Raw genomic sequence first — 24,589 nt, forward strand, 5'->3', positions numbered from 1 at the left:
AGTTAGGTTTAATTAGTTCTAAGCCTAGGGGACTGATGACCTCAGATGTTAAGTCCCACAGTGCTCAGAGCCATTTGAGCCATTTGGATCACCTTCGCAATCCAACACAGGAATTAGTGTATAAAATAGACAACATTCCTTGTGGTGACCATTCTTGTATTTTAAGAACTTTTTGTCCTCAGTCGGCATTTACACACATACCAGTTCCTGCCTCGAGCGATCAAATATAAGTGATTCTTGGAATATTCCCAGTGTAAAAAGTCTCCCATGAAGCTTTGGGATGTTTGGTATTCTGATCAGCTACTTTTGGAAAGCAGTGGGGTCTGACTATGCTTCCCATTCCTTTGCTTGTCTTTTCTTCTCGTCTGGATGCTGACCGTAAACAACCAAATAATTAGGATTCTGCCTCTCGAATTTTGTAGTTTATGATTGTGGTGGAAAATTAGGTGCCTTTGAGGTTATAATACTTCCAGGTGTTGTATGTCTTGTATGCGTCTGTAAGATGGACATGATCTGCAGAATTTCTGTCACAAGCCAGAAGCGACCAGACGGTTTTATTCATCCTCCTCATCTAAAAGGGAAGAAACTGGCCCCCTATTAACTTCATAATGCGAGTAATTATCAAGGTGGAAAGCGCGTCTGAGCACTTTATCAGTCTAAGCACTTTATCAGACTGAGTATCGGATCAATGGCTCAGAATGATGATAAAAGTTCCATCCATTCTGCAATTGACTCAGCCCACAATGTCACGCTGTCCTTACCCCAAACTTCGACAATGCTTTTCTTTGCAGCATTGCTGCCTTCCTTGTGGGAGGGGGCAAGGGGGCAGGTATATCTCATGGCACAGAATTTGAAGCTGACTGCAAGATACTGCTGGTCGTTAATGACTCCAAGGATCTCCCTTTCCAACGCAACTCGGCAAGCATGAAAGAAGGAAGCTAGGCCTCGATACCCCATATTGCTGTTATCAATGTGGAATTGCAGGATCATATCCCTGAAAGCCCCAGCAACCATAGTGTAGTCTAATGCAGCTGCATGATTTGCCTGATGTTCTTTAACAAGTTATAATGTGGGGCTACTACTGTTAGGACGGAGATGATGGTCAGAAGGTGACGATGTAGCGTAGATGGACCCGCTCACGAAGAGTAGGATTGAAATTATTGCATCAACAATGGGCCCAGACGCGGTGTTGCTGCAATGATACGGCCCATGGAAGTCGAGGTGTTACACACCTACCTCTGGACACTGCTTGCAAACCAGCTGTTCTGGGTCATCAAACAATTCTGAAACACGCATTTCATGACAGTCTATCTATACACATGCGTACATTTTCATAAAGAAGTATGTATAGACAGATAATTAGTGTAAACTATGTATTACTGACTACATTGAAGGATCACATCACCCTACAGTCTTCTCATTCACTTTACGTGAGAGCCTCATTGAGTACAATATAGGTGGGGCGATAGAGACCATACTTCGTATTTATTAAGCAGTCATAGAAACTCTCAATCATCATTACCATCACCACTAGGGTCAGATATCTGGCAAGCACGCATTCATCCACCATAATAACGACACGAATCAATGCGATACTCCATTACTTCTTGCTATAATCTATTGGAAGAAAGTAGTTTTCCTTTTAACTTAGATGAACTTTGTTTTAAAGTTAGAGTGTATATCACATGTAAACTCCAACGGATGCAGTGAAGTGCATGCTGCAATTTTCATGCAGTTGTCACTACAAGCATTAAGCAGAAATGTCCAGTGAACTGAAGTCCTGGTACTGTTGAAAATTATACACCACCTGGCTTCTCTCGGTGAAGTAACGATACAATTTTTCAGACGGTCGTAAATTGCTGAATGATTCAAAGTAGTGGACGGTATTGCATTGTTTTTTTAACATTCACAACCTAATGAGTTGCATTCCTCCCTTCCCTTCCCCCCTCCCCAGTTCTAAATTGACAATTCCGCATTCTTTAGTTTTCCACACTGTCTTTGCAAATGTATTCTGCTTAAACACACTATGAAATATCGTAGTTTGAATATTCTGACAAGTTTAAGCAGATCTTTTATTGTACGTAGTCTGTCTGGTAGTATCACTATGAGATTTTTTTGTGAACAGACCATGCTGTTTCCTGTGTGGTATTAAATATACTTCTTTACCCATAGCGATAGCCTCAGTTGTCCTGTTATGCCTTCCATCTTCTGGTAGTTGCTTCTCTACATGTTGTGTAGTCTTTACTGCTTGAGTTATAGCACCAGCTCCTCCTGCTAACAAACCAACAACCAACAGCCTGGCAAGTGCAGAAATTAGGAACGGAATTATTCCACCAGATGTCTTAGGTATAGGGCGAATCCTTGGCGTTTTAACACGTTTTTTTCTTTCTCATCTCTGATTCAAAGCAATTTTCTCCATTGCTACTGGTGATATGATGCAATTTTTTCAACATACCGTAGGTTTTTTCTTCTTCTATAGTGTACAATGAGCTGAAACCATAAATTTTCTGAAATTTATTCCATCATCCAAGTTATGTTTGGCAGTCATTGTCTTTCGACCAAGAATGCAGCAACATCTTGTCCTATACCAATGTACTTTTTTCGAAATATCTCCTTAGCTTTTTCAGGTAATACCCGGTCTGCAAAGTGACTACCTTTACTTGTAGAATACGTAATATCATGCTCTGTGCCTGCATTGTCTAGCATATTAATTCCCTTATGGCCGTGAGCTAGACATTTTTGAAGCTTGTTCCAGGTTCACAGAAGTTGATTCCAGGGATATGTAGTTCAGCTGATAAGTTATCGAGAGTACCACTCCCACCTCAGCTGATGCATTTCCTAACATGTGACGCTGCTGTGTGGTCTGAGGTTTGCGTGTCGTATTATATAGCAGGATTTGAGCGTTTACCCAGCTGTTGTGCACTGATGGGAAACTAATGTTTTGCTCCCTTAGTGTCTTATGACCCACTATATGAGAAACACGACCAGTTCAGAACTCTTTAAGTCTTCTGTGTAAAAACTCCCTGGAATTTATTCGCCACCACTGTCGTTTAAGATGCAAAATTTTGGGTTTGTGTTGTGCTGTCTTTTTGGAAACTGTAAATATCTCCATTCACCAGTCCGCTAGGTAAGCATTCTCAAATGCAGTTTTGTATTTCAAAATATGTACCAAATCACCTACATTGAACTTCTGTTTGTGTGGATGCACCATCTTAATACCATTGTTTACTGCATTTATAAGTACATTTTCGTGGGTATGGGTAGGTCCCATCTTAAATTTATGGTGAGTAGTCCGATAATACTCAACAATAATTTGCAGTAGAATATCTAGCCAGTTCTATGGTCGTCAAAAGTTAAATTACGTGCACATTGATCATCCTGTCAAATGTTCAACAATATTAGGTTTCAAATGGGAAAATATCGAGTAGTAGTATATTACATATCATTCCATTGCCGCTTTAAAGTGGTGTTGCAAAATTACATTCCATGGTCTGAAGGCTGTCAAGACACCAGTTCATGCCAGTATGCAGTAATTCCTCAAACACCTGCACAACTTCCTTCTGTGTCTTTACCTTAACAAGTAGAACCCACGCAAATTTGGGAAATGTTCCTGTGACCATCTACATCTACATCTACATCTACATTTATACTCCGCAAGCCACCCAACGGTGTGTGGCGGGGGGCACTTTACGTGCCACTGTCATTACCTCCCTTTCCTGTTCCAGTCGCGTATGGTTCGCGGGAAGAACGACTGTCTGAAAGCCTCCGTGCGCGCTCTAATCTCTCTAATTTTACATTCGTGATCTTCTCGGGAGGTATAAGTAGGGGGAAGCAATATATTCGATACCTCATCCAGAACCGCACCCTCTCGAAACCTGGCGAGCAAGCTACACCGCGATGCAGAGCGCCTCTCTTGCAGAGTCTGCACTTGAGTTTGTTAAACATCTCGGTAACGCTATCACGGTTACCAAATAACCCTGTGACGAAACGCGCCGCTCTTCTTTGGATCTTCTCTATCTCCTCCGTCAACCTGATCTGGTACGGATCCCACACTGATGAGCAATACTCAAGTATAGGTCGAACGAGTGTTTTGTAAGCCACCTCCTTTGTTGATTGACTACATTTTCTAAGGACTCTCCCAATGAATCTCAATCTGGTACCCGCCTTACCAACAATTAATTTTATATGATCATTCCACTTCAAATCGTTCCGCACGCATACTCCCAGATATTTTACAGAAGTAACTGCTACCAGTGTTTGTTCCGCTATTATATAATCATACAATAAAAGATCCTTCTTTCTATGTATCCGCAATACATTACATTTGTCTATGTTAAGGGTCAGTTGCCACTCCCTGCACCAAGTGCCTATCCGCTGCAGATCTTCCTGCATTTCGCTACAATTTTCTAATGCTGCAACTTCTCTGTATACTACAGCATCATCCGCGAAAAGCCGCATGGAACTTCCGACACTATCTACTAGGTCATTTATATATATTGTGAATTGAAATGTACTTGAGACCTCTATTTGATTGTGAATATTCTCGCATAAATAATGCTTGATTTGTGACAGTACGCAGCTGTATGTTGTACTGGTACCTATGAAGAAAAAAAAATCAGAACCGCAGAATTTGAGATGTCATACGATACCTTTTGCTGTGGCTGAAACAAAACCGTTGTATTCACATTTCTAAAGTGCTCATAACAGCATTAAAACAACGTTTTAAGAAGTCTAAATTTCAAAACCATGTCCAAGAAGGTCACAGTACCAGAATCTCTTTCTTTAGACAGTTTTTTTTAGTCTCATTTTGTTAATTTTCGTTCGTTGTATCTGCTCGGTGCGGACGTCGCAAGACACCCGTTTCAGTGCGTCGTTGATCTATTAACTCAGTTTTTTTTTATTACAGAGGACAGCTAACCCTCTGACCGAACTCGCTGACTTACCATGCCGGCATTTTTTAAATCTTATTTTGTTCACTTTTGTTCGTTGCATCTGCTCGGGGCGGACGTCGTAAGACATCCGTTTAAGTTCGTTGTTGATTGATTAACTCAGTTTTTTTTATTACAGAGGAGACAGTAAGTACTGCACATATCTATGAGGTCAACCAACCAGAAATCTTCAAATCCTTGTATTAATACATGTCTGTGTGAGAATGTTTTGGACGATAGCATGTAGCGCTCATGAAGCATCGTCTACATAATTATTTGCTGATGCGTCTTTCTCGACTCTCTGAAGTGAGTGATATGATTTCATTCATGTGATCTGTATTCCGTGCGGTAGCTGCTGCTGTGAGTAGTAGTAATCATTCTATGATTTAGTTTGGGTCATCATAAAATATATACTCTAGAGGTAGATTTTTCGTTCTTTTATGATAAATGTCAACGCCTCCGCCTGCACCATGCGTAGCTGCTGACACAGGTTTAATTGTATGCCTGCATTTGTTACTGTTTGAGGCTTTCATTTGTCTTTCTGAGGTGGTGTATTTACTATGCATATCTGTCATACGTAACTGAAGTGGTAGGCACCACGTTGCAGGAGAGGTAAGTTACTGGGGCCAGAGAATATAAACAATTTTAAAGAAACAAACCTTACTGCAACATGACGAAGTAAGTGTTAAGGAACGCAAATGGAATATAGGTAATGAGTAAGAACTTCAGGTATAGGTTGGCAGCACTAAGGTAGTGAGAAAGCAATATGTTAGCATACTATTAACTCTCGAATACCCGCTTGAGTGCTCCTCCAGTAAATGACAATAGAGTTCGAAAAACTTATTAACCTTCAAATACGTAACTTAAGCAAGTGAGCTGAGACACCCAATCTTTAAGAACTGTTTGTGTCAAATAACTAAAGTGATCACAATTTTTTTATCTGCAGTGTTGAGGTGAGCTGCAGACTACAAGGCACTAGAAATAATGTGCAGGATGAGATTAAAATGAAAAGCTCCAGCATAGATTTCTTGGATGCACATGTTACCTATAGTTCCTCAGATTACTCATTTACAATTTAATTGCCATTATAAAAATCAGTCAAACTAGTCACAATTATCCGTGAGAAAATCCGAATACAAAATCTTTGCTCCAATGGAGGCAAACGTGAATGCAAAATTTTATCGGTAAAATTAAATGTTGTATAATGAATAAAAAACCTATAAATAAAAAAATCTGTGAAACACGTATAATATAATTCCACATTGTGTAGGCGAAACTTGTCATATCAACTTAATAAAAGAACTACAAGACACACCCACAAGTAAAACTTCAAAGTTACAGTTTCCACAGTGGCAAATTCACAATAGTACAAACGGGAACGCCTAAAAACTAGCACCAAAAACAAACTGGTAAGACATGACCAGTTAAAAGCAAAAGTATCAACTTAATCAAAATGGGTAACGTAAAACAAGCACTGGCCAAATTATGATAGGACATATCAGTTTACTCTGCTAGACAGCTACACAATTCAATGAACAAATATACCTAATGACCCAGTGCCTTCAAGCTCACCTCAATGGCTCACGGATATCCGTACGACTAGCTTCGCATAGACAGGATACAATATCATACATGTACTGTCCACTCATGCTAATGTTTCTAAGTACTGCTTGCAACATAATTAATTCGTTAATACACTTCCAACTCAAATAAACTTTTGTTGCGGTCCACATAGCTTAAAGACTTATAAAAAAGGTTAAAACCAAATGTATCAGAATTTACTGGTGAAATGTTAATAAATAAGTACAAGCGATCGACGTACCTGACACAGCTCTGTAGAAGCATTAATATAGGAGAATATAAATACAAAGCAGGAAGGGAGATCTTCGTCCTACGCACAAAAACGCGAATACGAACTTGGTGACTTGGCAGCTAGAGAATAACACCCGCGCACTACACTCATGCTCATAAATTAAGAATAACTGCAGAACGTGGTGCCACACAACGTGGCACTACACAAAACTGGCCTTAATAGGATAGGCACATCGGGAACACACACGACACAGATCTGTAACTCCACGGCATGAGTGATAAGTTGAGAAAATCGGTACGAAACACGTGCTACAAAACGACATTGCTTCCTGCGCACGTCACCAATATGGGATATGATCACCATGCACACGTACACAACGGGTTGGCATACTCTGGATCAGGTGGTCGAGCAGCTGCTGGGGTATAGCCTCCCATTCTTGCATCAGTGCCTGTCGGGTCTCCTGAAGTGTCCTAGCGGTTTGAAGACGTGTAGCGATACGTCGACCGAGAGCGTCCCAGGCGTGCTCGATGAGGCTTAGGTCTGGAGAACAGGCAGGCCACTCCATTCACCTGATATCGTCTGTTTCAAGTACTCCTCCACGATGGCAGCTCGGTTGGACCGTGCGTTATCATCGATCAGGAGGGAGGTGGGACCCGCTGCTCCCTGAAAAGGCGGACATACTGGTGCAAAATGACGTCCCGATACACCTGACCTGTTACAATTCCTCTGTCAAAGACATGCAGGGGTGTACGTGCACCAATCATAATTCCATCCCTCACCTTCAAACCACGACTTCCATACAGGTCCCTTTCAAGGACATTAAGGTATTGGTGTCTGGTTTCTGGTCAGATAAAAACCCGGTGAGAATCACTGTTCCGACTATACCATGACTCGTCCGTGAAAATAACCAGGGACCACTGTTTCAATGACCATGTACTGTGTTCTTGACACCAGGCTTTACGGTCTCTCCTGTGACCAGGAGTCAGTGGAATGCACCTTGCAGTTCTCTGGACGAATAAACCATGTCTGTTGAGTCATCTATAGACTGTGTGTCTGGAGACAACTGTTCCAGTGGCTGCGCTAAGGTCCCGAGCTAGGCTACCTGCAGTACTCCGTGGCCGTCTGCGGGCACAGTTGGTTAGATAACGGTCTTCTTGTGGTGTTGTACACTGTGGACGTCCAGTACTGTAGCGCCTGGACACGTTTCCTGTCTGCTGTAATGCTTGCCATAATCTTGAGATCATACTTTGTGGCACACGGAGGGCCCATGTTACGACCTGCCGTGTTTGACCAGCGTCCAGTCGCCCTAGTATTCTACCCCTCATAACGTCATCAATATTTGTTCTTTGAGCCATTTTCAACACACAGTCACCATTAGCACGTCTGCACACCTTCTCGCTGCACCGTACTCTGACATGCACCAACACACCTCTGCGTATGTGGACTGTTGCCAGTGCCACCGTGCGACGACCGCAGGTCAAATGCACCGCATGGTCATACGCCGAGGTGATTTAAAACTGCAAACCGCCCACCAGAACGTTGTTTCACCATGTATCAGCATTATCCTTAATTTATGAGCATTTCGGAAATTACAACCTAAACGAGTCCGACACGCAAACAAATCAAGTACCACGCCGGCTGGACTCCTGGAATAGAAGATGACAGCCGCACAGTAGGATACTAACGATGGACACTACAGAACACATACAAATATGGCAAGTAGTAGCTTGGTTTCACCCTTGATGTAGGAAATGTCAGCCGACCACTAGTAGCTGCTGATGGACATTAAACAACAGAACAACACACTAGGAGAAGAAAGACGCGCTACACACCAAGCAACAGAGGGTACAGCGGTCGTGGGCATGCTGCGCTTTACAGAAGATTTAAACATAGAAATACATATAAGTTGCTTCTGGATGGAAACGTCACACAAATGATCCTCGAAAACCATCGGACGTCACATAAATTATGATGACTAATCTCCTGCTGCGTTTAACCTGACATTTAAATTCCCGCACAGCCGTACAGCGACTCACAATGTGTGGATCCAAAAAGCACAGTAGAAAAACATTTAACAACTTAAGCGGCCCACCCTAGATAGCACAAGACGCACGTAACCAAGTAGCAGGAAAGCAAGAAACTTCGAGGAACAGACAGAAACCTTCAGATTATGCCAAAGCTGAGCTTGGCATCAACGTTTACACCGCTCAGAGAAAATAAGGTGATTCCATGTAGCCGTTAGCGCCGCAAGGTTGTAAGGTGCTAGGATGGTCGAACCCAGGTCACCGACTGACAGCAATGAACACGAGTCCTGGCCGCCACTTCTTCCGTACTCAGCTTTGCACATCCACGGAAAACACGCCTTAAACAGGAGCCACTGACAGTGGTGACAACACGTTATAGATTACACACTCCTGGTGTCTGCAATTCAGGACAACTTGTATTATATTGGTTATACAATAAATGGGACAAGGAATGAAAGTACTCTTTTGATTTATAGTGGACCTTAAGATGGCGTAAGTGTTGCGCTGAAGCTAGACGCTTGAAATAAATTTCGTCGATGATACGACTGTGGTGGTTTTCTTAAACCACCAGCCACGTCCATGAGAACGATGGACTTCCACATGGTGGGAACTTTTTTCTCAAAGCTGGATGTGGCGTCGGGTCTTGGACAAGAAGTGCAGGACCAGATCCAAATCTTTTTCTCACCGCGTTTGTTTTTTGAAATATATATCAGTGTGGCAAGTCACTGTCATGACTTGTCACGTTTGTATGCGTTATGCTTTGCGATAATTCAATGGCTGCCTATCCCTGATGGGGATGGGATTTGTGGAGGGGGGAGCGGGGCAGTAAGTTTTGCAGGGAGGAGGTTTTGCAGTGAAATTGAATATAGTGGCACACTTCTTTACCCACCCATCCAGCCAGTTGATGTAGGCTGCTCTGGCGTTCAGAGTCCAGCCAGACGACGCACCTGGCGGCGTGTGAAGAGCAGCGGTAGCGCTCCGAGCTTTGATCGCGTGGCACGACTCACCAGAAGTCTGCTGTACTGGCCCAGGCAGACGACATCGCCTGGGGAAAGCACCGCTGGTTTCTGCGGCAGCGGCTGACAAGTAGTAGTGCGGCGTTGCAGACTTGATCGTGTCCTGGTCACACTTGTTTCTACTGGCGTGGCTGGCCAACGAGCCACATAATGCAGGCAGCAGCAATGAGTAGGACAGGACATCATTTCATGCCAGCACCAGAGGTCACTGTAGTATCAGCAGGTAAGTAGAGGACCAGTTGGTTCACTGTCCGAGTGTGTCTTATATTGACATGGCTGACCGAGGGGTTGGCAACAACCAACAATTGCAGGTGCTGCGGTTGTGATGGGTCGAGGCAGTTGATGGCCAGCAAACGAGCAAGAGGTCCATCATTGAGCGCCGTGGATCCGGGCACCGTATTTGCATGCTCTCAACTCGCGTGGCCATGCTGTACATGGACATCGTCTACTGAGGGAGTGGACGGTATTGTTCCCCAATGTCCAGTTGACGGCAGCTGACAACCAGAGATGAATAATGATGGAGAGTGTCGTTACTGCAGTATTGCGCAGAACACCAATTGTTGCGCTTTTGTGGCCTGCGTCTGTTATTGGGCAGCTGATAGTTTTTTACAAAGTGAATTGTCGTGAGGCATGTACCGAATGTGGTGAAGTCAGCTGGTGCCTGGTTTGGTGTTTTTAAACAAAGCGAAACCATTGTAAATTGTGTGATTCGAAGTTTGGTGTGGCAAAACTGGGCCATCATGCATGGCAGAGTGATAATTTGTAGCACTGCGATTATTGTACTCACTTAGAGACCGTGATTCAATCATTGTATACAGTCATAAGTTTTTTTGTGTTGTGCTGCTTTCCTTTGTCGCTGTAATCGGTGGCCCTGTGTAGTTGTGTTGTCCATTAGCACTGGTTGGGTGGTCGATGGTGGCTGATGCTGGCAGAGTGTACCTCCTTTCTGTGGCTCATCTTAATTATCCAGTGTGATTCTAGCTGTCGCTTGTAAAGCTAATATGGACTAACACTGTATTTTTTTCTTGCTTGGTGCACAATTCTGATGTCACTTGCACCTAGTAACGTTATTGTTTATGGATATCTTGATCTGCTCAGAATATGGTTTTCTGGTATTATTATTTGGCTGTGAGATAGCCAGAGATAAATTCTGCCGAAATTTTTACAAACGTACAGACGGTGTTTAGAAAGGATAGATTGCATGCAACCGGTGGTGGAGTGTTCGTTGCTGTTAGTAGTAGTTTATCCTGTAGTGAAGTAGAAGTGGATAGTTCCTGTGAATTATTATGGGTGGAGGTTACACTCAACAACCGAGCTAGGTTAATAATTGGCTCCTTTTACCGACCCCCCGACTCAGCAGCATTAGTGGCAGAACAGCTGAGAGAAAATTTGGAATACATTTCACATAAATTTTCTCAGCATGCTATAGTCTTAGGTGGAGATTTCAATTTACCAGATATAGACTGGGACACTCAGATGTTTAGGACGGGTGGTAGGGACAGAGCATCGAGTGACATTATACTTAGTGCACTATCCGAAAATTACCTCGAGCAATTAAACAGAGAACCGACTCGTGGAGATAACATCTTGGACCTACTGATAACAAACAGACCCGAACTTTTCGACTCTGTAAGCGCAGAACAGGGAATCAGTGATCATAAGGCCGTTGCAGCATCCCTGAAATTGGAAGTTAATAGGAATATAAAAAAAGGGAGGAAGGTTTATCTGTTTAGCAAGAGTAATAGAAGGCAGATTTCAGGCTACCTAAGAGATCAAAACGAAAATTTCTGTTCCGACACTGACAATGTTGAGTGTTTATGGAAAAAGTTCAAGGCAATCGTAAAATGCGTTTTAGACAGGTACGTGCCGAGTAAAACTGTGAGGGACGGGAAAAACCCACCGTGGTACAACAACAAAGTTAGGAAATTACTGCGAAAGCAAAGAGAGCTTCACTCCAAATTTAAACGCAGCCAAAACCTCTCAGACAAACCGAAACTAAACGATGTCAAAGTTAGCGTAAGGAGGGCTATGCGTGAAGCGTTTAGTGAATTCGAAAGTAAAATACTAGGTACCGACTTGACAGAAAATCCTAGGAAGTTCTGGTCTTACGTTAAATCAGTAAGTGGCTCGAAACAGCATGTCCAGACACTCCGGGATGATGATGGCATTGAAACAGAGGATGACAAGCGTAAAGCTGAAATACTAAACACCTTTTTCCAAAGCTGTTTCACAGAGGAAGACCGCACTGCAGTTCCTTCTCTAAATCCTCGCACAAACGAAAAAATGGCTGACATCGAAATAAGTGTCCAAGGAATAGAAAAGCAACTGGGATCACTCAACAGAGGAAAGTCCACTGGACCTGACGGGATACCAATTCGATTCTACACAGAGTACGCGAAAGAACTTGCCCCCCTTCTAACAGCCGTGTACCGCAAGTCTCTAGAGGAACGGAAGGTTCCAAATGATTGGAAAAGAGCACAGGTAGTCCCAGTCTTCAAGAAGGGTCGTCGAGCAGATGCGCAAAACTATAGACCTATATCTCTGACGTCGATCTGTTGTAGAATTTTAGAACATGTTTTTTGCTCGAGTATCATGTCGTTTTTGGAAACTCAGAATCTACTATGTAGGAATCAACATGGATTCCGGAAACAGCGATCGTGTGAGACCCAACTCGCTCTATTTGTTCATGAGACCCAGAAAATATTAGATACAGGCTCCCAGGTAGATGCTATTTTTCTTGACTTCCGGAAGGCGTTCGATACAGTTCCGCACTGTCGCCTGATAAACAAAGTAAGAGCCTACGGAATATCAGACCAGCTGTGTGGCTGGATTGAAGAGTTTTTAGCAAACAGAACACAGCATGTTGTTATCAACGGAGAGACGTCTACAGACGTTAAAGTAACCTCTGGCGTGCCACAGGGGAGTGTTATGGGACCATTGCTTTTCACAATATATATAAATGACCTAGTAGATAGTGTCGGAAGTTCCATGCGGCTTTTCGCGGATGATGCTGTAGTATACAGAGAAGTTACAGCATTAGAAAATTGTAGCGAAATGCAGGAAGATCTGCAGCGGATAGGCACTTGGTGCAGGGAGTGGCAACTGACCCTTAACATAGACAAATGTAATGTGTTGAGAATACATAGAAAGAAGGATCCTTTATTGTATGATTATATGATAGCGGAACAAACACTGGTAGCAGTTACTTCTGTAAAATATCTGGGAGTATGCGTGCGGAACGATTTGAAGTGGACTGATCATATAAAATTAATTGTTGGTAAGGCGGGTACCAGGTTGAGATTCATTGGGAGAGTCCTTAGAAAATGTAGTCCTCAACAAAGGAGGTGGCTTACAAAACACTCGTTCGACCTATACTTGAGTATTGCTCATCAGTGTGGGATCCGTACCAGATCGGGTTGACGGAGGAGATAGAGAAGATCCAAAGAAGAGCGGCGCGTTTCGTCACAGGGTTATTTGGTAACCGTGATAGCGTTACGGAGATGTTTAACAAACGCAAGTGGCAGACTCTGCAAGAGAGGCGCTCTGCATCGCGGTGTAGCTTGCTCGCCAGGTTCCGAGAGGGTGCGTTTCTGGATGAGGTATCGAATATATTGCTTCCCCCTACTTATACCTCCCGAGGAGATCACGAATGTAAAATTAGAGAGATTAGAGCGCGCACAGAGGCTTTCAGACAGTCGTTCTTCCCTCGAACCATACGCGACTGGAACAGGAAAGGGAGGTAATGACAGTGGCACGTAAAGTGCCCTCCGCCACACACCGTTGGGTGGCTTGCGGAGTATAAATGTAGATGTAGATGTAGATGGGCAGAATATTGCTTATTTTTTCATTTTATCCGTGCAAGAGATTGCTTCTCAAGTTGTTGTATGCTTCACTGTTATAATACATGGTCGTAAATAAATTTGGAACTAAGCCCACGCTCGTGTAACCTCCAGCGCAAACTCCATTCCATTAGACACATCCCGTGTTATAGGACAGATCATAATATCTACATCTACATCTGTACGGCACAATCCACCTTACTTTGTGATACCAAATAGCTGTATATGGGTAAGCAACACTTGTGAGATGAGTACATAAATGTCAATCTCAGCCTAACAACCCTTCTGGAACAAAGAACGTACTAATTAATTTGCGTCTACTTAAGGATGGCAGTGTTATAGAGTAAATTATTTTGACTGATGTTTAAAAAATACCGGAAGGAAATCAGTGGCATAATTATTTAGAATAAGTTTTATAAATTCGCTGAAACTTGTTACGCATCTACTTTAGCAGAGTGTGTTGAGTACACAGTTAAACAATTGAGGGATCGAGGTGATTGTAAATTTGTGTTGTATGCAATCACCTAACATTTTAAGTAAAGTTGTAGCTCTCGGATACTGACAAAACCATGTATTTTTTTCAAGAACGATTGATGTAAAATAAATTTTGGACGATGGATCTTTCTCATGTTTACACTTGGAAAGAGGCGTTATGTCTACTAATAAGTTCGAACTCTAACCCTGTGACCGACTTTCGTGGGTATTCGTGAGATGTAGCGAACACTTATTTTAGTGTTACGCTGAGTGCTTTTAGAGTGTTGAATTATGTTACTGATATCTATTGAAACGAAAAAGGGGGCGAAATCGTGAAACTGTGTACCACCACATAAGCAAAAAATCGACGATTATTTCTTTCGTCAATTGGAGATTTATATCAGACGAATTACTGACTTTGTCAGACAGTACGTTGAAAATTGTGAAACCAAGCGTAATAATACAATGTTCATGAAGAAACTAGTTTCCATAGTTTCCGTAGCATATGATTAATTTGTTACGAAGTTATTTCATGGTGCTTCTCACGTAGCACCAAAGAGAACGCTGAGCTTAGTCAAACATCATCAGTAATTGTACACGCAGTTTTAACTAGTTGTCCATGATTGTGAGACACTGCATTAACTACCGAGTAAACATAATTTTTTCATTCTGAACAAACTCTCTGAAAATTTTAGAATTCAGGATCCCGCAATCTTGCTGTAAACGAATTGGAATCCGATTGTAACAGCGAAGTAGCGTTTTCTGTTAATTTTTTCAGTCAGAATCTTTCAAAGAATTAAAAATCAAGTATCCACTACTACTTCTTGTCTGGGAGGTAGCTCAACAATGAATCTAGGTTTTTCATAAAGTTTTCCTGTGTAGTCTGTAGACTGGTACCACTACAAAAGAAGTTTCCCAATAAGAAGTCCCCCAACATGCTTCTGCTTTTGATCTACATAAAAATTGCTAGTTTCAAATTCTTTGTACTGAGTTTTTAAATATGAGAGCACTCCTTATTCAACATGGGTGTATTAAAATGATGCTAGCCTATAACAACTGATATACAACTTTTGTTTCCCTTTGGTTATATGATGTTCAGACAAGAGCTAAACACTTGACAAAAAATAGTGTTTATTTTATATCCGCACAGAACAGTTACCTTTTGAAAAAATTATAAAAGGAATTGCAATTGATTCAAAGAAACACTGAATGTTCCGAAACGAGATTAGCTGCCATGTACGTCCTACCAAATAGCGAAAACGTCTGACCATTAAGACTAAACTGCCTCCCCTTCCCTCCCTTTTATTTATTTACTTTGCATATCATATTGATCAAAGAGTTCTGTTTTTATCAAGTAGTAGGAGTCATCACAAGAATAAATCTACTCTGAACAGAGTAGTAATCGTCCCATCTACAATAAAAAAATTATATGCAAAATATCGACGATGATTTCTTTCGTAATTTTTAAATTTAATTCAGAAGAATTAGCGACTTTGTCAGACGTCACGCAGAACATTGCGAAGCCAAGCGCAATACTACTGTGGTCATGAGGAAACTAGCTTCTGCAACTTCAGTAGCTTACAATCAGTTTGTCACAAAGTTATTTCATAGTGCGTTACTCGTGAAAAGGAAAATCTAATGCTTATGAATATATGTTTCACATTGGATAATAGTGCTGTATTGTTGATAAATGTGAAAGAGTGGCCCTTGTAAGATGTAACCATTGTTTGACATTGATTTGCTGTTACCTAATTTAAATTCGTGATAATCACTTCAAAAATATTATCATATGAAAATATTTGCAACTTCATATACAAAGAAACAACAGGTACTGTGTCTATGCCAACAACAAGACTTCCATTGACATAAGACAGACTGTTGTTTTCATAATCACTATATTGAAATTTACAGGATGGTCCCTATTTGTTGCAGTCAGTAACATCCCCTTTCTATTAACACATACGCCTAGAAGTGATTTTGGCTTTAATATGGTACAATTCCTTTGATACACGAGCATACTAGATGCTAGTTCATTTGCTAGGCACAGTCACTATAAAGCACTATTCCACATTTGGTGAAGGAAAACAGATGCGTGCTCCATGTCTACAGATGCTAAGCTAAGATTTCTCAACTTGTTTCTCAGTCAATCGTTACAGAATAGAATCTCTGAGGAGTCAGAGCAGAAACCATTCTGCGCTCTGATTTTTTCAAATGTTGCTTGCGTCTTTTTTCGGTGATTTTGGCGTGTACTGGATAATGGTCACAACAAGCCAACAGGTTCAAGTAGGTCTTATAATTAAACATTGCAAACCTAGGGAAAGTAGATGGGAACAAAATACTTTTATTAGCTTTCGCTGACGGGAGTCTTGGATTCTGCTATTGTTCGAATGATTTTCCGAGATTTCACCAACTGGGATGGTCAACATTTTCATTCTTCTCCTCCTCCCACCCCCCCTCCTTTCTCTCTGGTTCCTAAGTCCCCTGACTTACTGGATACTAGTTACTGGTAGCCGAACGGAATTAGTTTGATGCTGAAGGTTACATATGGCGATACGATCATTGCCCATCTACTGTTTGTCGCTTCTAATTTGCGGTGTATATAGAAATGAATATTTTTATCTTGGAGCTCTCATTTTTATTGTTCACGTTGATGGTAAGCTAATTAAATTCTGTTGCATCTTACAAGCTATTGATTTTAATTACTTTGTGATTCCGCTAGAGTAAGTGCCATAATTCAGTCTCCTCATCTGAGCGCCTCATATACGAGTAAAACAGAGTTGCCGGGTTTTCGGCATGAGAATAATATGACAGATTGTGATTTATCTTTGCTCATTGTTATACCTTATGAGAACTCCTTGCGTGGCACTGTTGTAGTAGACTTGAACTGTTGTGATCATATTATATGTAATATCGACGGCTTAGTAAAATAGTGGGAATGAGTAGTTGATAAGTGAAATATGGTGTCATCTCCGTAGAAAGAGAAGTTAAGCTCCGACAATAGTATACAGTCCACCCTTTTATAAAAGTACTACTGTGACCTCTGATTCTACACTTTTAATTACTAAGCCACGTGGCTTTGGATTTGTGAATAGTACAAAAAATTGGCCCACAATTTGATACTCAGCAATTTTACCCACCATGTGCTCTCTTACACTACCAGGCCACACTACTGCGAACAAGTTTCTTTCAGCCCTGGAATTCGAACCGGTTAACTGTCTACGGATCGTTAAAGCTCCTTGACGACTCAACACGGAGAAATATGCGCAAAATATCCATATTATATGAATTCCTTGTGGTTTGCTTTACACCTACTAAAATAAATTGTTAATCAATGGAGGCTTAGTAATATTGAAATCATCTACTGTATGCACTCATTCGACGGTTTTAAATAAAGATGTAGCGTTAGGATATTCGAATCACAGTATAGTTTGCGCAAAAGGTATCGTACATTTGATTTTTTTGATGATTCTATTTTGAAATCACCCACTTCATACTTATTGTCAGTTTGGAACCAAAATGTTATAATTGACTTTTATAGATCTTCGTGAGGTTTAGCGAACTGCTTGGGTAACATTTCTCGTTTTAGTGTTGTCTTGAGTGATTTTACAGATTGCGTTATGGAAGGTTAAAGAAATGAAAGAAAGTAAGGGTGAAGTGTGAAGGATGAAACCATGTACCTGCACACAGCTTATTCTTGTCGCATAGCACAGGGAACGCTGAGATTAATGGATCAGCATATATTTGCCATCACTCCAAGAAAGGAATTTAATCCGGGGAACTGTCGCACAGTCTGGTCAAGAACTATATGCCATCACCTCTTGTACGACTGGTAGCTATGTATTTGGGATGTAAAATTTTTCCAGCATCTGAATTTTTAACCAGCTGTCCAATACAACGCAGAGAGCAATGACTTAATCTTAAGGACTGTTTTAGGGCAGTTTTCTCAAATTTTAGGGGATATTTGATATCCATCCATTCAGAGTTACTGAAGTCTTAGGTTTAATTTCGTACATGGGTGAGAAAAATCACCCAGGATGGCAGCTGCAATCTGATAGTTCACTTGCAAGACTAAAAGCACGGAGAACAAACGATGAGACTGAGAACAGGAGGGTCACACTGTCTGAAGCACTTACCAGACTGTTTACAACAAACCAGAGCAGGCGTGAATTATGCACGCGAGCGGTGGCATCCAGCGAACTTTACACTTCATTCCAGACTCTCTTTAGGTCGTGATTCTCTTTGACCACTGATCTGGAAGGACATCGGCAACCAGCCAATATCACAAAGGGACCAATACTCATGTCGAATTGAGAATGTTGTCTCACCTAGAGGACGCACAGAACGCTGCGTATTGACGATGTGGGTGGCATGTTGAGACGCTATGTTATGCTCTTGATGCGGGTAGAAAATCATTCTATAAGGCCATAATGCACAATGACAAAAAGTACTCTGTTTGGCCACAACATTGAGAGGCTACATTAGCAATAATACAATGGTCAGTGAGACTCCACGAAGTCATGTGTCTGAGGCTGGTTCTAATATAATACATCGTCCTGCAATATCATTTGAAGACTAATAATTGTACCCATTGCAAGTTGTACGTTTTTAGGTTGGTTAATACCTACAAGTACATATGGAAAGAGCAAACCATTTATCCATATTTTTCCCTGGGCAGCAGGTGAGGTGTTGAAGTATGGACACATGGGCACAAAACGGTAAGTCTCTACTATCAGGCGTAGTTCAAATGTTCAAATGTGTGTGAAATCTTGTGGGACTTAACTGTTAGGGTCAACAGTCCCTAAGCTTACACACTACTTAACCTAAATTATCCTAATGATAAACACACACACCCATGCCCGAGGGAGGACTTGAACCTTCGCCGGGACCAACCGTATCAGGCGTAGTCCACTTAGTAGCGCAGTAGGACGGTTTAGAAAGCATCAGGCCGTAAAGTTTGTGGCGTGTTTGTGCGAAGACTGCCTGATGCTGCTTAAACTTGTTGAGGAAGAAGTCCGTGGTACACCAACAAACTTGCACTCGTTGTTCGTATTACGTTTATAAACAATCGTCTTATCAGATCATTATTCAAATGGGGATTCCAGATTCTTTTGCGTGGCGCTGCTTAAATAGCTCCAGCTCCGTACTACTGAAGAAGTCTGGTATATTGCCGAATGATGGCACTAGATTTAGAATGTGCTTGATCGTCGATACAGGATACGCAACATGCATTGCCATCTGTGAGAAACCTCGTCAACATAAACTTTTTGACATAAACAAAACTAGCTGAGGCTGCATTTACATGTTGCGTTAACAGGCGCGGCGTTACTTCAGTACTTGAGCTAAGCACGTAACAGTATTTTGCAAAACCAGAACTAAAAAGGGTCTTGTCGGTGTATGGGAATAAGAAGGTCCATAATGGTGGCGGTCCCGATATAACGGGACGGATGGCATCCCTAGATGGGAGGCGATGTAAGTCGTCTGCGCACCCTCAGGAGCTCAGTTCATCAGCATACCTGATGATGGTGACGAGTCTGATGGCCGAAATACTGCGCCTGTTGAAACTTATGCATCGGCAGGACACCCGTGGACTGTTAGAGCAACAAATACCGGGAGAAACTGAAGAATCACACATGAAGTAATTGCGTAAGTTCCAGTATTTACCGTCGCACGTAGCATCTTTAATGCGCTGTTGTGTTGAATCACAGATACTCATTGTTAGAAATTCATCCAATAAAAAAATGTGTGTGCAGATTCATGGAGGGGGCAATTATGTCGCTACCTCCCCCCCCCCCCCCCCCCCACCTCTTGTTCACCGGTGTCTATGCATATAGCTATTGACGCATCTGTGTGTGAAGGCTCCAAGGAGAATGAAAGATGCCACACTGCATTTTCCATCGTTATAATGGCTTAGCACATGGCGTGATGGAACGATGTGTCACTGGGAACACAACACGGTCAGCCCTAGTGCGCACAGTCGACAAGTTAAGACCGGGGGCTATGTATGCCCTGTCTACTAGGTTTCCGTGACGTCTTTCAACGAACAACCGTTGCAGCGAATGTTGGCCTTGCTGTCCTGACGTATCTATGTGCAGACGTGTTCTGCTATTTATTGCCTTGGCTACCACGTTCCCGAAATCGCTCGCCTACCGAAAACATCTGGTCACAGGTGCTGGCAAAGTGATACGTAACCACTTACAGGCCGCGGCCAATGAGAAGTACGGCCCTGCCGCGTGCGTCACAGCACGTAACGCTACAGGTCTCTTGAGCGCCAGCGGCCGTCTCCGGCGGTGACAGAGTTGCTTTATCAGACGAGTTTAATAATTCTTAATGATGCATTAAATACATGCAAGCTCTCGATTACGACGGCAAAGTTAAAACCTTTAGTGGGTACCTTTTCATTTACGTATTGATTTCCCGTGGTTCCTGCACAGAGCCGAGCGTTCGCGACATATTTTGGGCAAGGCGGCTGGTGCGAAGTCACAAGTTCTTTGCGGGGGAGGGGAGGGGGGCGTATTTCTCGTGGGCGGGCTCTACGATTGATCTTTGGCACAGAGTTGAAGCAGCAGGAAATGACGTAGTCGTACCAAGCTCGGTATAACTCAATTGCTAGTAAAGGAGAGCCATTGTTACTGCCAGAGGTTGTAGCTATGTGTACTGAATTTCGCACTCAGTCTACCCCTGTATCAGCTACACTCATAAATTCGGACTCTGGAAATCTTCGCTACTTGCGGTTTTAGCGGACAGCACTAAATATTACCTGAAATCCTGGCTACCACAAATTTCAAGCTTTCCCAGACAGAATTTTTTTATAAGGAAGTTGGCAGCGGATGGTGATACTTCTGCAGGATGCCACAAGTTTCATCACAAACAACCGATTTCCTCTTAATCAGTAACGTGAAGCATATTTCATTCCATGTTAAGTACTGTTTTGTTAATGCCTTGTTTGTTGGGTAAAAATGAACGTACGAAACGTAATTGTGTCTTGGAAAACGTGATTTGAATCATGTGAGCATTCTGATGGAAAAATCATCTCAGGAAGCACTCGAGTAAAACTGTGTTTACTGTGATATCGGTATGTAAATAACGATAGTCTCATCGAATAATCTTTTTTTTTCTTTTGGCAGGAACATAAACGTGGTTAATTTTACCCGTTCTGTGTTTCGCCAATATATAAATATAATACATTTTTTCTATTGTAAGAAATAGAGCTATGCTTAAAAATTCATTTTATTTCAGAACCTATTAAGATTTATAACTTTCTTTGACCAATATTGTACACGGGAGCTTTAACATTTTTGTGTATGATGGTACAGTTCAACGCGGGCAGCGCTTGTAACCCGACGGATATCGAAACGGTACTTTACTTCTCATCACATGTTCATAAGCGTGACAGGTTTAACGGCCTATACGGTGGCGTAGATCCATTGCCTCAAATCTATCATATCTCGAACCGTTGCTCTGTGAACAATGTCCTCTCCTCCCAATCCAACGATCAGGAAAGTTTCATGTTTCATGGAGAAATGTGGTAACATCCCAATGATACTCGGGTACGTCAGCATCCTGCTATGAAATGTGTCGGGAGGCATCTGTGGAACTGCATAGTTCGGCAACATGTCGAGATAGGTGTGCCCTGCCCATGCACCATACGACCCAGCGCTGTTCATGAAATGGTGAGGATCACATCTTGGAGAATGTCTCTATCGACTACGCATTTACCCAACAACATAGAAGTCGAGTTCTTTCATTATAAGGATTTGCTTGTGCGTAATTCTATCCCGGACCCCTGTATTATTATGTCTGTTACATATTTCAGAGCGGACAATATGACATGGATTAGTGGAAGAAGTATTGATTTATGATGAACATATTTAGACGTAGGTCTACAGTTGCGTTCTCTTCCGGGGTCTACAATCGTTATTCGACTGCGCAGGTCATTGCAGTCCTTAGCATGCATCATAGTTTATCAGCGTAAGGGTCTACATTTACATCTATATGGATGCTCTGTAAATCACATTTAAGTGCCGGCAGAGGGTTCACTGAATCACCTTCACAATAATTCTCTATTATTCCAATCTCGAACAGTGCGCGGAAAAAACAAACACCCACGTGTTTCCGTGAGAGCTCTGATTTCCCTTATTTTTGTATGATGATCGTTTCTCTCTATGTAGGTCGGCTTCAGAAAAATATTTTCGCATTTGGAAGAGAACGTTGGTGACTGAAATTTCGTGATAAGATTCCACCACAACTAAAACCGCCTTTGTTTTAATGATGTCCATCCCAAATCCTGTATCGTGTCAACCATGTCAGTGATACTCTGCCCACTATTTCTCGATAATACAAAACGTGTTGCTCGTCTTTGAACTTTCTCTATGTACTCCGTTAATCGTTTCTAGTAAGGATCCCACACCACGTAGCAGTACTCCAAAGGAGGACGGACAAGCGTAATATAGGCACTCTCTTCAATAGATATGTTGATTTTCTAAGTGTTCTGCCATAAAACGCAGTCTTTGATCTCCTTTCCCACAACATTTTTTATGTGTTCATTCAAATTTAAGTAGTTCGTAACTGTAATTTCTAGCGAATTTGTGGAATTTACGGCCTTTAGATTTGATTGATTTATCGTGTAACCGAAGTTTAACGGATACTTTTTTGCACTCATCTAGATGACGTCACACTTGCCATTATTTAGGTCAATTGCCAATTTTCGCAACACACTGATATCTTTTCCAAATGCCGGCCGCCGTGGCCGAGTGCTTCTAGGCGCTTCAGTCCGGAACCGCGCTCCTGCTACGGTCGCAGGTTCGAATACTGTCTCGGACATGGATGTGTGTGATGTCCTTAGGTTAGTTAGGTTTAAGTACTTCTAAGTGTAGGGGACTGATGACCTCAGATGCTAAGTTCCATAGTGCTTAGAGACATTTGAACCATTTTTTTCTAAATTATCTTGTGATTTGGTTTGATCTTTTGATGAGTTTACTTGAAACAACTTGTGATGGCCGCTCAGAGTGTCTCTTAAATCGTTTACATAGAAAGCCACAGCAGAGGGCCTATAACACTACCTTGGGGAATGTCACAAATCACTTCTGTTTTACTCGATGACGTTCCGTCAGTTACTACGAACTATGATCTCTGACAGGAAATCACGAATCCAGTCATATAACTGAGATGATGTTCCACAAGCATGCAATCTGACTACAAGCCGCTTGTGAGCTACAATGTCAAGAACCTTCTGGAAATCTAGAAATATAGAATTAATTTGAAATCCTTTCTGAATAAAACTCAACAAGTTGTGTGAGCAAAGAGCTAGTTGTGTTAAGTTTGTTACGTAATATGAAGGGATATATCTACAAATAAACGGTAAACTGATTTATGAATGTTCCGCGTCATATTTGTCAATACTAAGTTTCCCTACTCGCAGACAAACACTATTCTTAGTTTCAAAGTCTGTATTTCCAGGAGATAATGGCCACCGAGATATAGTACATGATAGGGCGGACTGACAGCTGTTCTGGAGAAGACTAGTATTTCGAAAATGTTATGAAGGATGACCTCTGCGTAATACAGTAAATTTTCCGTGTGTTCTAGGAGCGCCGCTCGAGTGTACTACTCCAGAAAGTTAATCACTACTATCTGGACACGGAGACGAAAGAAGAAGTAAGTAACTAGAATTCATCTATGTTAAGATTAAATGCAAATAATTCCTCCTGCTTAATGTAATAATCAAATAGGAACATTAACAATCCACGCAGAATGTCCAGTTTTTACTTCCAAACTTGCGCTAGAAAGTATACAAAAAATATGCAGCATCATAGTAGTAATTTCTTTTTGTTTTCATTTTGATTGCTGGAGCATTCTGCAGGTAAATAATGCATTAATAAATGATCACCGGAATTGTTGCAGTAGCTAATTGTACGGCAATGAATCTGTAGAAGTGTGCGGGGGCTCAGATCCCCGAATGAAAATCCAGGTTTAGACTTTAAATTGTTTTCCTACATAATTAGAAGAGCATGCCGTGACGAAGGCCACAGGGAATTCTCTCCCTAGTATCATGTAGTCACAGCCAGTGCTCCACCTAGAACTAAAACGAACACAGTGAGCAATGATGGTACATATTCTTCACCTCTACACATTATTATGGGAGAATGGACTTCAGATTGCCGAGTGAGATCTTGCAGCGGCCCCCAACTGAATTCGTGTTCGTTTTTTTGGGATATTAGCTGTGATTATTAAGGAAATCCGTGAGCCGAGTTCAAATCGAATTTTAGTTTTTTTTTCTATCAGGCAAAGGTTTTGAGGAACTGCGATTTTAACTTGTTTACCTTTTGCTTACTGTATCATAAAACATTCACGTCTAGTGTTTCTAAATGTTGTTGAAGACATATTTAAACCGATAAAGCAACTACTCAGTATATCCACCGTTGTACATAGGGCTTAAAATATTAAAAACATAACCAAAAATGTTTATTTTACCACCATTATGCTTTATACTTTAAAC

General features: G+C 41.7%; 1 long non-coding RNA gene across 1 annotated transcript in view; it reads left to right on the top strand.

Annotated features, from left to right (window-relative positions):
- The window catches only part of LOC126088588 (uncharacterized), a 58,276-nt gene that overhangs the window by 29,849 nt on the left and 3,838 nt on the right, over positions 1–24,589 (top strand). The window contains exon 2 of the long non-coding RNA XR_007519978.1: positions 23,680–23,748. This is a non-coding gene — a long non-coding RNA (uncharacterized LOC126088588). The remainder of the gene's footprint in view (positions 1–23,679; positions 23,749–24,589) is intronic.

This window comes from Schistocerca cancellata, chromosome 6 (assembly GCF_023864275.1).
Source record: "Schistocerca cancellata isolate TAMUIC-IGC-003103 chromosome 6, iqSchCanc2.1, whole genome shotgun sequence".
NCBI lineage: Eukaryota > Metazoa > Arthropoda > Insecta > Orthoptera > Acrididae > Schistocerca > Schistocerca cancellata.